Source organism: Eptesicus fuscus, chromosome 13, assembly GCF_027574615.1.
Source record: "Eptesicus fuscus isolate TK198812 chromosome 13, DD_ASM_mEF_20220401, whole genome shotgun sequence".
In the NCBI taxonomy this organism is placed as follows: domain Eukaryota; kingdom Metazoa; phylum Chordata; class Mammalia; order Chiroptera; family Vespertilionidae; genus Eptesicus; species Eptesicus fuscus.
In genome coordinates, this window is record NC_072485.1 from 53,485,963 (window position 1) to 53,499,657 (window position 13,695).

Genomic DNA, 13,695 nt, shown 5'->3' on the forward strand with positions numbered 1-13,695 from the left:
AAGAACACATTCTTCCTTTTGCGTTAAGGCACAACACAGGCCTCCTGTCTAAACTTCTATTGAAAGAACTCGCCCGCCCGGCAAAGTCACTGAGGATCAGGAGGCGCCTTCCTTCAGCCACACCTCTGTCCCTCACTGGGCTGGGTCCCACGGTTCAGAGAGTGGGGCCCAGGGAGAAAAGCCTGCCGCCAGGCTGTGCGCAGCTAGGAACGCACACCCTAGAGAAGTTTTGAAACCGCACAGACCTCAGAGACCACCCAGTTTTTTTGCTTCTGTTTAATGCTCTTAAGTGAGGTTCGTTAAGCGGAAAGCGAGAAGGCTGGCCCAGGTGATCTTCTAGCTACAACGTCTGAAGGTGCTGAGGTTCATGTCAGACTCCTGCCAGAGCCACAGACCGAGAGGCTAACAACACTGCACACAAGTGACAACACACAGGAGCCAGGCGGGCAGCTGTCCTCCCCCGTGTCACTTGCCAACAGAATACCCTTTGTAACGACATCAGGGAGGTGTAGCTGATGATACTTGTGTCCTACTTATTCCCAATTAAAGCAGATTACTGTTTCTTAACTGTAGGCACTCCCAACTAAGCCACAGAAAACTCCCTTTCTCTCCGTCATGACTTGGGTTTTCAGGCATCGGACTACCTCGCAGCAAACCGAATCCTTAAGAAACCAGTACAGGACTAACCTGCTCTCCTGTTCTCGCTGGGAAAGGCAGCAGGCACACTCTTTCCTTGAGCTTCATTGTTGGCCTGATGAGAACCCCAGTCCAGGTCAGACAGGGAGGGAGGACCTGGGCCTCTGCAGAGGTAAAGCGCGGGCTCCCGGTCCACCTGCTTGCTTTCAATTTCGGTTCTGGGGCAGCTGCCTCCCAAGGTGTTACACATCTAGCAGCCACTTGCTCCTACTCATTCATTCTGTTTCCTCCCCGCCCCTGATGCAAAATCTGGCAACGGTGCAGGAACACAGTTCCAGCTCTGAGTCACCACCCCGCGGTGGCCCCGCGGAGCGCTGCTGGGGGTGAACTGCGAGGCAGGTGCTGTGTGTCTCCAGCCGTGATTCTTCTGTTCTTTGAGACTGGGGTTGGCTGTCCCTCTAGAAATAGGGCATAAGAAACACCCCACCTAACAAGGAATTGCTCTGTTCTGCTCTGCCACACTGGCTGAAATCCACCCCACGGCAGAGCCTTTGATGGAGAAATGATGGCTCCCGTATCACTACAGGGGTAGCCCCCCTTTTCGAAAGGTCAAGTTACACCTCTCACTTTTATGAAAGACCGACATTAATTAGTACCTGTTTCTGCTAACTGAAAGAAACCCAAAGAGGATGTTCGCTTCTACGGAAAAAGGTGAGAAGCAAAAATAGCGTTCAGCATTTGTTTTGCAGGGAGCTGTTACAAAGGCAGCACGCGCCCCGAGTGAGAACCTGTGCTGTATCTCGACTTATATTGTGCACTACTGCTTTTACTATATGGTAGTGCTATTTCAGGTTTTATGTGTTATTTAGTACTAGAGGCCCAGTGCACGAAATTCGTGCGGGCGATGGGGATCCCTCAGCCCGGCCTGTACCCGCTCCAATCCAGGACCCCTCGGGGGATGTCCAACTTCCAGTTTAGGCCCGATCCCGGCAGCTGAACATCCTTCTTGCAATCCAGGACTGCTGGCTCCTAGCCACTCACCTGCCTGCCTGCCTGATCACCCCTAACGCCTCTGCCTGCCGGCCTGATCGCCCCTAACCGCCCTCCCTTGCCGGCCTCATCGCCCCTAACTGCCCTCTCCTGCCAGCCTGATCTCCCCTAATTGCTCCTCTGCCAGCCTGATCGCCCCTAACCACCTCTGCCTCAGTGGCTTTGTCCGGAAGTAAGACCAGACGTCCGGTCGACCGGGTCTAATTAGCATATTACCCTTTTATTAGTATAGATGATTTAATAAGTTATTTGGGGGAGGGGTCTTGGAACACTCCCAAAATTTTCCACATAAATTAATGGTAATTACTTCGCTTTACACTATTTCAGCTTATGAAAGGTTTCATAAGAAAGCTCTACTCTTTTTTTTTTTTTTAAGAAAGCTCTACTCTTAGAGAGCAGGGGAAACCTATATTTCACACAGTGAGGGCCAGGAAGGGTTGAGCAGTTAAAAGCCACTGTACCTCCTCCCCCTTGTAACAATCTACGGCTCTTTCATCACTGTTTGGGATGGTTAAGGTCCAATCAGCATCGATTTAACCCTGTGGCTCTCATTCCCAGAAAAGGCCTGGAAAGGAGAAAGTGAGAGGGATCAGAAGGTGAAACTAAGAAACCAAAATGCCTTTACTGCCTGTGGCTTTATCGCCACAGCCTAATATCAACACTGTGGCTCTTTGCAACCTAGGTCTAGATGCAAGCACATCGCAGATCTTCACAGCTACATTCCAGTGCTTACATAGTGCCTGGCACACAGCAGGTGCTCAATAAATATTTGTTGAATGAAAAAAAAGGCAAATTTTATTCTGAGTCTACCTGGAATGACAGGTTTACTATAAAACCTGTACCAGCATTTTTCCCTTTTAGAAAGCTCCACCTCCTTCATAACTCCTACTACTGCCCGTAGTGAATGTTCTATGAGTCTCTAAATGCTCAGGTGATTTGCTGTGAAACTAATAAAGCTCAAGTTCTAGTGCCCTCACTTTCACAGTCCCCTTCTGAGGCCTCTGGAAGGGCCCTAGCAATGTGCTGGCATACCTTCTGCAACTTTATACATTTTAAAAGAAGTCCTCCCAAAATATATAAACATCAAGTGCCACAAAATATAGATCTGCATAGCAAAATGATCACGGGCCAGCCTGACATGTCAGCCGAACAACACTTGTTTTAACCGCAGAGGAGATAGCCCCAGCCTGCAGACACATCCTCCTCAATCACAAGTCAATTGCTGTCAAGACTGGAGTAGGTTTGAGAACACAAACTCCATTCGTCCAACATGTATTCAGCCCTATGATGTGCTTAATACTCAGTGCTTTGGGGTAAAACAATTATGTTTAGAACATAATTATCCCCACTGAACAGGAACTTACAATCCAATAGGCTAGACCAGTGGTCGGCAAACTGCGGCTCGCGAGCCGCAGTTTGCCACTCTGCTGACTAATGAGTTTGCCGACCATTGACCTAGACTCTCGATTCTAATAATTACAGGCTGTTGTTGTTCCTTGTGATTAAGCCCCATCCAGTGGTCGGCAAACTCATTAGGCAACAGAGCGGCAAACCGTGTCTCGCAAGCCGCAGTTTGCCGACCACTGGACTAGACTAACATGGCCATATACAGACACAAATAAATATGTATTTTACATACTGAACATAAAGACAGGTGTGGGCAAAAGAAAGTTTACAGTCGTGAGTACACACAACAGTTTATTCTTGTATTATTATTTATTGTATTATTTTCCATATGAACAAGTGTAAACCTACCTTTGCCCACCCCTGTAATATCAATATACATAACTACAGATCAGAGGAGGTGTCATCATAGAAAAGTAAAGCGAGGCACACCTACTTGCTAAGTGTCAATCTGTTAGCTCCCACAACCCTAAAAGGTATGTCATTTTACCTTCATTTGCAAACGAGGGCATTGAGGCCCAAAGGAGTCAAGTGCCTTCCCAAGGTCACATAACCAGTGAGTGGCAAGGTCAGAATTCACGCCCAGATCTGCCTGACTCCCAAGTGTGGGCTTGTTTATAGTGACTACACTTCAGCCAGTGGCCAGCTGCCCTACAGAACCTCCAAAATGTCTGGGGAGACCCTCATTGCTGGTTTCAGGGGTACAGGAACCACATTGTGCACCAGCAGAGGTCGGAAGCTTCCAAAGCCCACACGCCTGGGAGTGGAGGAACAGAAAGTGCCATGAGCTTACTCATCAGGTGGATAGGTATCACCTTTGTTCACCAAGCAACACCCTAGCAGGAATGGGTGACAGCCACCTGGGAGCCAGAAGAGGCCACGTGAGAGGCTCCCGCCCTGCAGCCCTGCCTCCAAACTTCCTGGTCCCCGCTGCCGAATCAGTCATGCTGGGGCAGAGCTCCAGTCCACTGTCTCCGTCACACCCCCGTTCTGGCTCCTACAGCCTCCTTATCGCTCACCACCTCCCTCTACCCTTGGCTCCTGCCATACTCAATTATTCACGAGTTCCCAAGTCACCCTGTCTTCCTACCTCTGGGCTTGGGCTCCTGCCATCCTTTTTCCTAATGAAGTCTGCCCACCCAGCCAGTGTGGCTCAGTGGTTGAGTGGTGATCCATGAACCAAGAATAACCAGTTCGATTCTCAGTGGGGGGCGGGGGGGGGGAGAGTACATGCCTGGGTTGTGGACTCAGTCCCCAGTAGGGGGCATGCAGGAGAGCAGGTGATCAATGTTTCTCTCTCATTGATGTTTCTATCTCTCTATCCCTCTCCCTTACTCTCTCTCTCTAAAATCAATAAATAAAATATTAAAAAAATAATTTAAAAATTCTGCTCAGCCTTCACGGCCCCTCCTCTTCCCAGTGGTCCTTCCCGATCACTCCAGGCTGCTCTGCTTTTCTTGGTCCTCTGCACTCAGCATGGAAGGCTTACACTCTTCATACAGCAACACTTCCCAGCAACTCCTTGCATTTTACCTCCCCAAAACGAAGCACTACGTGTTACAGAAGGGCACAGACTAAAAAGGCAGAAGCTCATTTCTTGTCTCCAATTCCATGTCCATCTCAGAGGCAATGCCTTTACCAGTTTCTCGTGAAATTTTTACGCATTTAAAATTTTATCTATACATCTTTTTGGGAAAAAAATTACGTAAATAAAGTAAGACTGTATATATTATTCTACCACTTGCTTTTTACGATACACATCTTGGACTCTTCCACGTCTGTATGCACGGATGACAGCAGTCTCCTGCACACACAGCTCTGCCAGGACCCCCAGGCCAGACCAACCAGAGGGAGATGACCTGGGAGCCCATCCCAGGTACTAATCTTCACCACATGTATCAGAGATTTCAAATTGATATACTGGGGGTGCGGGGGATCCTCAAAATTAGTTTTATTTGAGCCATATACATTTTTAAAAATTGAGCCAAGGAAAAGTTCCTATAAAAATCCAGCTTATCTTGGAAAAATGAAAACTGTGGCAACACTGGGACCCATGAGAGGTGGAATGGCACCTTCAGCTCACCTCAGTCCCCACCGCTCCCTACTGCTTCCCACGGGTGAGGGTGTACGCCTCGTGCTACTAGTGTTTATCATCACACCTGCCTTTCTAATTTTCTTACCAGTAGAGAAATTTCTTTGCACCATGATCTCAATCAGAATTGGGAAAACAAAAGATAAACAGAGTGAGCTGAGCATTCCAAAATCAAATTGGAGGTCATAAACACAGTCTGCCTTTCTGTTAACGACGCCTGTACAGACATCTGAGTTTGCAACCCCTGTCTTATACCAACACCACTGAGTCTAGAGAATAGCTTTCCTTTTAGGAAGGAGACCTGTTTTACAGAAAATATTTTTTACGTCAGAGTAAGAACTAAAAGAAGATGGCAAAAAATAGGCCAAAATCCTCTTTCTCACACAAAAAATCTTAGGAGAATCTTCCCAACAACCATAGAAGTAGGCCTCGCCTTAGCCTTCCCCGACTGCTCTCCTGAACAGGTACGCCCCTTCGCAGCCAGCACTGTTCCCCCCGCCCACACACACACACACACAGTGACAATCCAGAGAGGCACCCCCAACTGTGCTGTCCCTGAAGAATCCCAAGGTAGAGAGGCTCCAGGCGGACATCCACAGGGACCGCTGACAGCAAGCAGGGGCTCCTACAACAGCAAAGCACCTGACCAGGTGCCAGCTACCTGGGACAAGATCACAGACCTCCCACCCCAACCCGAAAAATACCCAGTCCACTGTGGTGTTCAGATCACAGACCCTGGAGTCCAGGCCTTGGCAGCCGCCCACATCACAGATAAGGAAACTGCTCCAGAAAGCTCCTTCGACGCATTGCCACCATCTTTTAAAAATAACTGCTTGTGCTGGGTATTCAGGAAGATTCTTTCAAAAGCCCACAGGTACCAGACGATCAGGCCTGAATGATATTGTATTATTCCCCTCCCCACCACAATGACATAGGACATAGTATATGCATTCTTTCCATTCATGTAACAACTGTTTGAGAGCCAACCAGACGCCAATCACTAGTGTCTTGCACCGCCTAAGTACCCAAGAGGGTGGGGGATGTTCAACAGCAGTATCTACATCCTGTCAAAGGTCAACAAAAGGACAGAGCTTTTTCAGATTCTCAGACTCGTGAATGAGACTCTGCCTTCTTAACCAGGAGCATAAATTCTCAATCAGTTTATTAAGCCAACTTGAGATCTGCCAACAGCTTGAGACCTTTCATCGTAAAGGGTAACCCTTGCTTTCCAGAAACCACAGGATTAAGAGTTTCAGAGTTGAAAATGGCACTGAGCTCACCTCACCCCATCTCTGTGTTTTACAGATGAGGAAACCAAGGTCTGGGAAGGTTAGAGAATTGCTCACAGTCATAGTTATTACTAACCATAAATTAATGCTAGTTCCTGGAAACAAGGGTTATGGAATAAATCATACATTGTTTTAAAACTAATTTCCTGCCTTAAACGAAATCCATTTCCCAGTGACTAATTTCCACTAACAAACATGAAAAATATATTTGAGAGCCGGGAATCTTCTTGTCCAGTCAAAACACCTTGCACAGAATTCCAGGGCTGTTGGTCTGGATTCAAATGGCATATGAAACACATATGGGGGGGAAGGCCATTTGAAGAGAGTGGCAAAGACTGGACAGGTGCATCTACAAGACAAGGACTACCAGAAACTACCAGAAACAAAGAGAAGGGCATGGAGTGGATTCTCCCTCAGAGCCTTCAAAAGGAGCCAATCCGGCCAGCACTTTAATTTCGGACTTCTGGCCTCCAGGACGATCAGAGGACACGTTTCCATTGTTTTAAACCACCGGGCTTGTGGTAACTTGTCATGGCAGCTCCGGGAAATAATATAGAATCTGTATTAGTTTAGTGGCATTGATTTATTGCAAACCCAATTAGTCAAAAGTGTGGAAAAGCTGTCACCAAGCCAGTAGGACCTTGGGACTCACTTAATAGTAGTATAAAGGTCCAAAAGAAGGGAGGTAAAAAAAAAAAGTTCTATTTTGAACTGATCAGACCCCATTCAAATACTGTGCTCACCTCTGGTGACCACACCTACAGGCCAGAGTGGAAGCTGGAGCACGTCGAAGAGAGACAAGCCCTGACTGTGAAGGGCACCCACGGGTCAGAGCCTCATCTCCGAAGGAACTGGGGTTTCATGGCCTGCAGACTCGGGGCGCATGAGCGCTGTCGTCATTGCAGAAGGGCTATCATGAGGAAGAGTAATTTGATTTGTCCCCTGAGGTCCAAGATGGTAGGACTAGAATCAGTGGGTCGAGTCACTGGGAGACATTTTCAAAGAATTGTGTGTCAACCATGTCACAGCCAGAGTGGCCTCTGAACATCAGACTGGCTGGCTGCCTCCTGTTGGTGGAAATTTTCAAGCTCAGGCCAGAAAAATATTTGGCAAGATGTTGCTAAAGAACGAACACAAACCCCAGGCCTGAAGTCTGCCAAGAAGGCCTTATGGTCCTCTCCAGCTCTGGGATTCTATTAAGCCATGAAACACACCACTTAGCAGTTGAGTCAAGAGATTTCTGAAATAGCCATGTATTAGGAGAGCAATAGGAGATATTTTGGTGGGAAAACAACAAAAAAGGCCCCGTACAGACCTACGACTTAGAACTGATGCCCATCTCCCAGGAACCTGGCTGCAGGAGCAGGTGGTCGGCCCCATAGTTAGGTCCCTTAAGCCCTTTTTCGCAGGAAGTTTACACTGAGGTTGACAATACCTGTCAAACCTTCTCTTTTAGATACGCAGCTTTGATAGTCCAGTGTGACCAGTCCCATGAACAAACCACTGGGTCCATTTCCTGAGTACCTGCCATTCGGAGTAACTACTTGAGGTGCTTGCACATACTACCTCGAACGTCCCTTCAACACTGAGAGGGATTATCATCTGAGGGAACTGTGGGTAAGAGGGCTTAAGCCATTTGTCCAAGGCCATACATTTCCAAAGGATTTAGGATTCCCTTTGAAATCCAAGTCCAGCCGAAACCAGTTTGGCTCAGTGGATAGAGCATCGGCCTGCGGACTGAAAGGTCCCAGGTTCGATTCCAGTCAAGGGCAAGTACCTTGGTTGTGGGCACATCCCCAGTAGGGAGTGTGCAGGAGGCAGCTGATTGATGTTTCTCTCTCATCGATGTTTCTAACTCTCTATCCCTTTCCCTTCCTCTCTGTAAAAAATCAATAAAATACATATATATATACACATATACTAAAAAAAAAGAAATCCAGCCGAAACCGGTTTGGCTCAGTGGATAGAGCATCGGCCTGCGGACTGGAAGGTCCCAGGTTCGATTCCGGTCAAGGGCATATACCTTGGTTGTGGGCACATCCCCAGTAGGGGGTGTGCAGGAGGCAGCTGGTTGATGTTACTCTCTCATCGATGTTTCTAGCTCTCTATCCCTCTCCCTTCTTCCCTGTAAAAATCAATAAAATGTATTAAAAAAAAAAAGAAAGAAAGAAATCCAAGTCCAGAAGCCAAACTCTTTTCCTGCATCACGATGTCTCCTCTGCACTGTACTCCAGGAATGTACTGTTTCTAGATTAAATAACAATTCCAGGCCACTGGGAAGCAAACAGGTGGCTTTCCCTCTCTGGGCCTCAGTCCCCTCATCTGTAAAATGGGAACAGGTTGGAGACATGCGCACAGGGCGCCCTTCCAGCTCTGACACCAGGAGCTGCTCGACTAGGTTCATTTCTCCATGTCACCTCCACACTGGCAGGGCTGAGAACGTGGTGACCGGGGAGGGGGCACTCTCTCGTACCCACCACAGGGGAGACCACAACCAGTCACTTTCCCCGTGCTGCCTCGAGGTCGGGGCAGTAATGGAAGAAGGAAACCAAGACCGGGCACCGAGTCGGCGGTACGCGCTCACTCACAGGTGTGCAGTGCAGAATGACCCACATAAATCCTGACATTCAGCACTTCACTCCATAAACCGTGCTGTGCTGTAAAGTATCCGCACGCAGATCTGAGGGCAGGCGCTGCCAGAGCTGGGAGGGGGGGGTGCGGGGAGGGGAGGACAGCGAGAGGAATTCAAGTGCAGGGTCTTTGTCTGGGAAAGATCGGGCTGTCGGTGGGGTGTGAGAGGTAAGGCAGCCCAGCCACATTCCCGGGGGAGGAGCCTCCGGCGGCCTGTGCAGCTTCCTCACACACCCGCTCAGGACCTGCTGCAGCGCTGTTTCCCAACTGCCCCGCGGGGGGGATTCTAACAGTATTCACAGACCCACCGCACAGGCGCACTGGCCCGGCACCCCTCCACGACCTGGGAAGGGGGACCACCCCACCCTCAGGGCTGGGGTGGGAGAGGACATCCGGGCAGGGAGGGGCTCGCTCTGCCTGTCTCACTTCTAGGAAAGGGTCAAGTGAGATGGTTTCGGAAACCCCCTCCCAAGCCCATTTCCTTCTCCATTTCCTACCGATGCCCATTCCGGAAGGGAGCCCCAGGTTGAGGAGCACACCAGGAAGAAAGTGCCTGGCCCGCAGGACCCCGAGTGCCCAGACCTTCCAGCGAGCAACCACCGAGCCCAGGCGCAGGATCCTGACGGCCTGGCCTGGTTTTCGTCCAGCATTTCTTTCCTTTTTCTTTTTGGTTGGGTGGGGGACAAAGCAGGACGGGAGAGGGGACGGAGCAGGGGAAAGGCATCAAAATGAGAGAAGGACACCTAGGTCCGGGTGAGGCCACGCGCCCCTGGGTCTGGGAGAGGCCACGCGCCCCCGGGTCCGGGTGAGGCCATGTGTCCCTGGATCCGGGTGAGGCTGGGTCCCGGGTCCGGGTGAGGCCGTGCGCACCTAGCTCCGGGTGAGGCCACGCGCCCCTGGGTCTGGGAGAGGCCACGCGCCCCCGGGTCCGGGTGAGGCCATGTGTCCCTGGATCCGGGTGAGGCCACGCGCCCCTGGGTCTGGGAGAGGCCACGTGCCCCTGGGTCCGGCCGAGACCAAACCAGAGGGAGTCGGACCTCCGTTACCACCATTTGTCCACCATCCAGAGCTGAGGGGTCAGTGCTGACATGTACACATAAGGAACTGGTGGATATTGAAATTGGGTCTCTAAAGAACTGTTGGTCCAGAAAGAAACTCACTACAGACTGATTCATTTGCCTGTCAGCATAACTATTATTGCTCGTCTCACATTCAGTTCTTATAAGTATATCTCTAGTGACACATGATCTCGCTCATCTAGGGGAAATGATGAACAACATAGACTGATGAACAAGAACAGAACCAGAAACAAGGAGGCATCGATCGGACTATCGGGCCTCAGAGGGAGGATAGGGGATGTTGGGGGAGGGGGGAGAGATCAACCAAAGACTTGTGTGCATGCATATGAGCCTATCCAATGGTTAAGTTCAACAGGGGGTTGGGGCATCCGTGGGGAGGGGTGTGGGATGGGAATGGGGGGATGAGGACAAATATGTGACACCTTAATCAATAAAGAAATTTTAAAAAAATTTTAAAAAAATGAGAGAAGGAGAGTGGGTGTTTTTTTTAAAATATATTTTATTGATTTTTTACAGAGAAGAAGGGAGAGGGATAGAGAGCCAGAAACATCGATGAGAGAGAAACATCGACCAGCTGCCTCCTGCACACCCCCTACCGGGGATGTGCCCGCAACCAAGGTACATGCCCTTGACCGGAATCGAACCTGGGACCCTTCAGTCCACAGACCGACGCTCTATCCACCGAGCCAAACCGGTTTCGGCTGGAGAGTGGGTTTTTTTAGGCAGGACTGGGTCCCAATCACAGCTCCACCGCCAGGGCGGGCTTTGAGCAGGACTTCTAAATGCTGCTTGGCATCGAGGAGGTGAACAACGAGGGTAGCTGTCCTAACTGACGTCCCCTCTCCCTAAAGAAAACCGACTAGCGCTTCTCATCCTAAATGCAGTGCCCATCATGCCAGTGTGCCGGGCTCCTGGTAGCTCGTGAAAATGTGTGTGGAAGGAGGGTAGTGGATAAGGAACTATATCAGATAAAGAGAGATACCTGTAACCGTAACTTCAGTGAGCATGTCCTATCATACTCCAGACACTCTGCAGGCATTGCCTCCTGCCTGGTTATAATCCCGGGGGGTAGGTACTATTGTCTCCATTTTACAGATGAGGAAGCTGAGGATGAGAACTATTACAGGGTTTGTGCAAGATTACACAGCTCGGTAGGGGCAGGAGCCAGGATTCAGACCTAGGTCCTTTGACTCCAGAACTGGAGACAAAGGTTGACATATTCCCCATGCAGATAACACGGCAAAACTGGATTTCCAAGGCAAGAAGGAAACTTTGGTACAGGGTAAGGGCTTCATAGAAGGAGCCGTTCTTTGGACTAGAGTTTCCATGTTCTGAAAATAAATCACCAGCCTTCCACATCCCTGCCTGGAGGTCACAGCTCCCCGGTGTGTGTCCTCGCTGGAAGCCTGAAAGTTAGAGCCCAGAACTTGCGGGTGACCTTTAACCCAGAGCGACTCTCACTTTTGAAGAAACGAAAGGAAATCGAAGTGCAAAGCTCCTTGGCTCCTCACCATCCACCTCTCCGCGCACCCCCTACTCTGCAGACAGCCACGGTCTCTGACTCTGAATCACACATTTAAACTACACTTTTCCAGATCCACACTCAACTCCCCAATGTCACACAGTGTCGCCGGGGGAGGGATGCAGACAGCAGAGAGCTCAATGAATCACCTTCTCCGCTAGTGATGGTATCTGATGCATGTTAAACGCTTCCCTGCAAATCCTCAAGTGCCTATTAATCAGTGAACCGAGAACACAGAGGGCGCCAAGGAAAAAATCTGCCATTGCGGGGGATAAAACAAATTGTGAGGCGCCTCCTTACTGAGGCACAGAGACTTCTAAACCCCAGGTGAGGCAGGGATGGTAACCGCCCCGTCACTGAGACACTTGGTCCTCCTGGCCACAAAGCAAGACATTACAGAGCCTGCAACTGAAAGAGGCAAAACCCACCTCTCCCAGCCTCAGCTGGGCACTGGCTGGGCCGAGGACAGAATTGGCCAAAACTGATGGAAAGAAAAACGTGGAAAAGTCACTTGCTCTTGCAGCGCTTCACTTTCCCCTTCCCTATAAAACGGTCCTAGAACTCCATCAGCGCTCCCCGGCTCTCCAGATGAAACAAGGTATGTACGTACGTGATGGTCCTGCCCCTTCTCATGCTGAAGACCCTCCCTGGGAAAGCTCAGGGTCTTTCCCAGCTCACGCACGGCCCTGGTGACGGCTCCTGAGCTGCGCTGTCCACTCTCGGGCCCTGGATCCCTAGATCCAACTGCTTACAGGACACTCAGGGCACCACTGAATCAACACACTGCAAAACGGAACCCTTCCCACTTACTAAAACCATCGTCTAGTGATTTTCAACCAGGGCCATGTGGACAAAGAGCAGTGATATTTTTGTTGTCATGACGACTAGGGGCACATTTAGTGGGCAGGGGCCCCAGATGCTAAACCGCACTGCCTTCCCAAATCGGTTCCTCCCAGAATGCTGAAGGCATCCCTATCTCTTTCCCTCACTCCCTATCAGTCGCTGAAACCAGCCAACTCTACCTCTACATCACCAACGCAGCCCGCCCTCTCCACCCCCACGGCACCCCCACGCTCACTGGAGTGGCCTCTAGGTCGCCATCCTTTCCCTGTACCCACTCACCACCTACCCCTGATTAACTTTCAACAGTCCTCCACACAGCTACCTGTAACACCCCTCAACCTAGAAACCGTGACTCCTTGCCTTAAAATCATCCAATAGCTCCCCTCACTTTCTGAGCTATTGGATGATTTTAAGGCAAACACCACCCTTTATCTGTTCCCTGCCTCATGGCTCCCCTCTTTCTCACAGATACCCCTGGTGGTACCCCAGGGCCTGTGCACACACTGCTCTATTTTCTTAAAGGCTGTCTCCCTGTCTCTCTGACTAACTTCTATCTATCCTTCAAGACTCAGTGCGAGGGTCACCTCCTCCGAGAAGCCTTCCTAGACGTGAGGTGGAGTTAAGTGCCTGCTGGTGGCCCCTGGGATCACAACATTGACCACCGTATTCTGACTGTCCTGCTTGCCCTACCGCTCCGTCAGCTCTGACTCTCCAGCACCGTGCCACGTATACAATAGGAGCATGAAAAACAGCCAGTGTGTTAGCATTTACAGCTGACAAAGCAGCCTCTCCTGCGATATAATGACCTGGAGAGGTAGTTTCTGTCATCATTTCCAATTTACAGAAGAGGAAACCAAGGATCGGAGAGGTTAAGTTCTTGTCCAGGTTCACGTGGCTGGCTAAGGGGCGGAGCCACTCTTGAAACCAGGGTCTCTGAAGGCAAATCCTTTGCCTATTGCCATAACATGAAAGGTTATAGAACAGATATCCAGCGGGGTGTGGGAGGTGTCATAAGCCTGCCTTCTGTAGACCCCGGGGGAACCTCGCCTGTAAAATCTGAGCTCTGCAAAACCATCCACATTATGCAGCCGCACAGCACCACTGGGGAGGAGGGGTGTCACTGTCCTGTGCTCTTTGGGCCTGGGTGGA

The 13,695-nt window shown here is 50.1% G+C and overlaps 1 protein-coding gene across 3 annotated transcripts in view; it reads right to left on the bottom strand.

Annotated features, from left to right (window-relative positions):
- PLEKHA7 (pleckstrin homology domain containing A7) overlaps nt 1-13,695 on the bottom strand; it is a 206,336-nt gene that overhangs the window by 91,095 nt on the left and 101,546 nt on the right. For 2 of the 3 annotated variants that reach the window (XR_008557980.1, XR_008557979.1), the window contains exon 1: nt 688-898. The exons of the other annotated variant lie outside the window; for it this stretch is intronic. The gene's annotated coding sequence lies outside the window, so the exon portion shown is untranslated. Of the gene's footprint in view, nt 1-687; nt 899-13,695 lie in introns of those variants that run through there. 3 annotated transcript variants of the gene reach the window in all.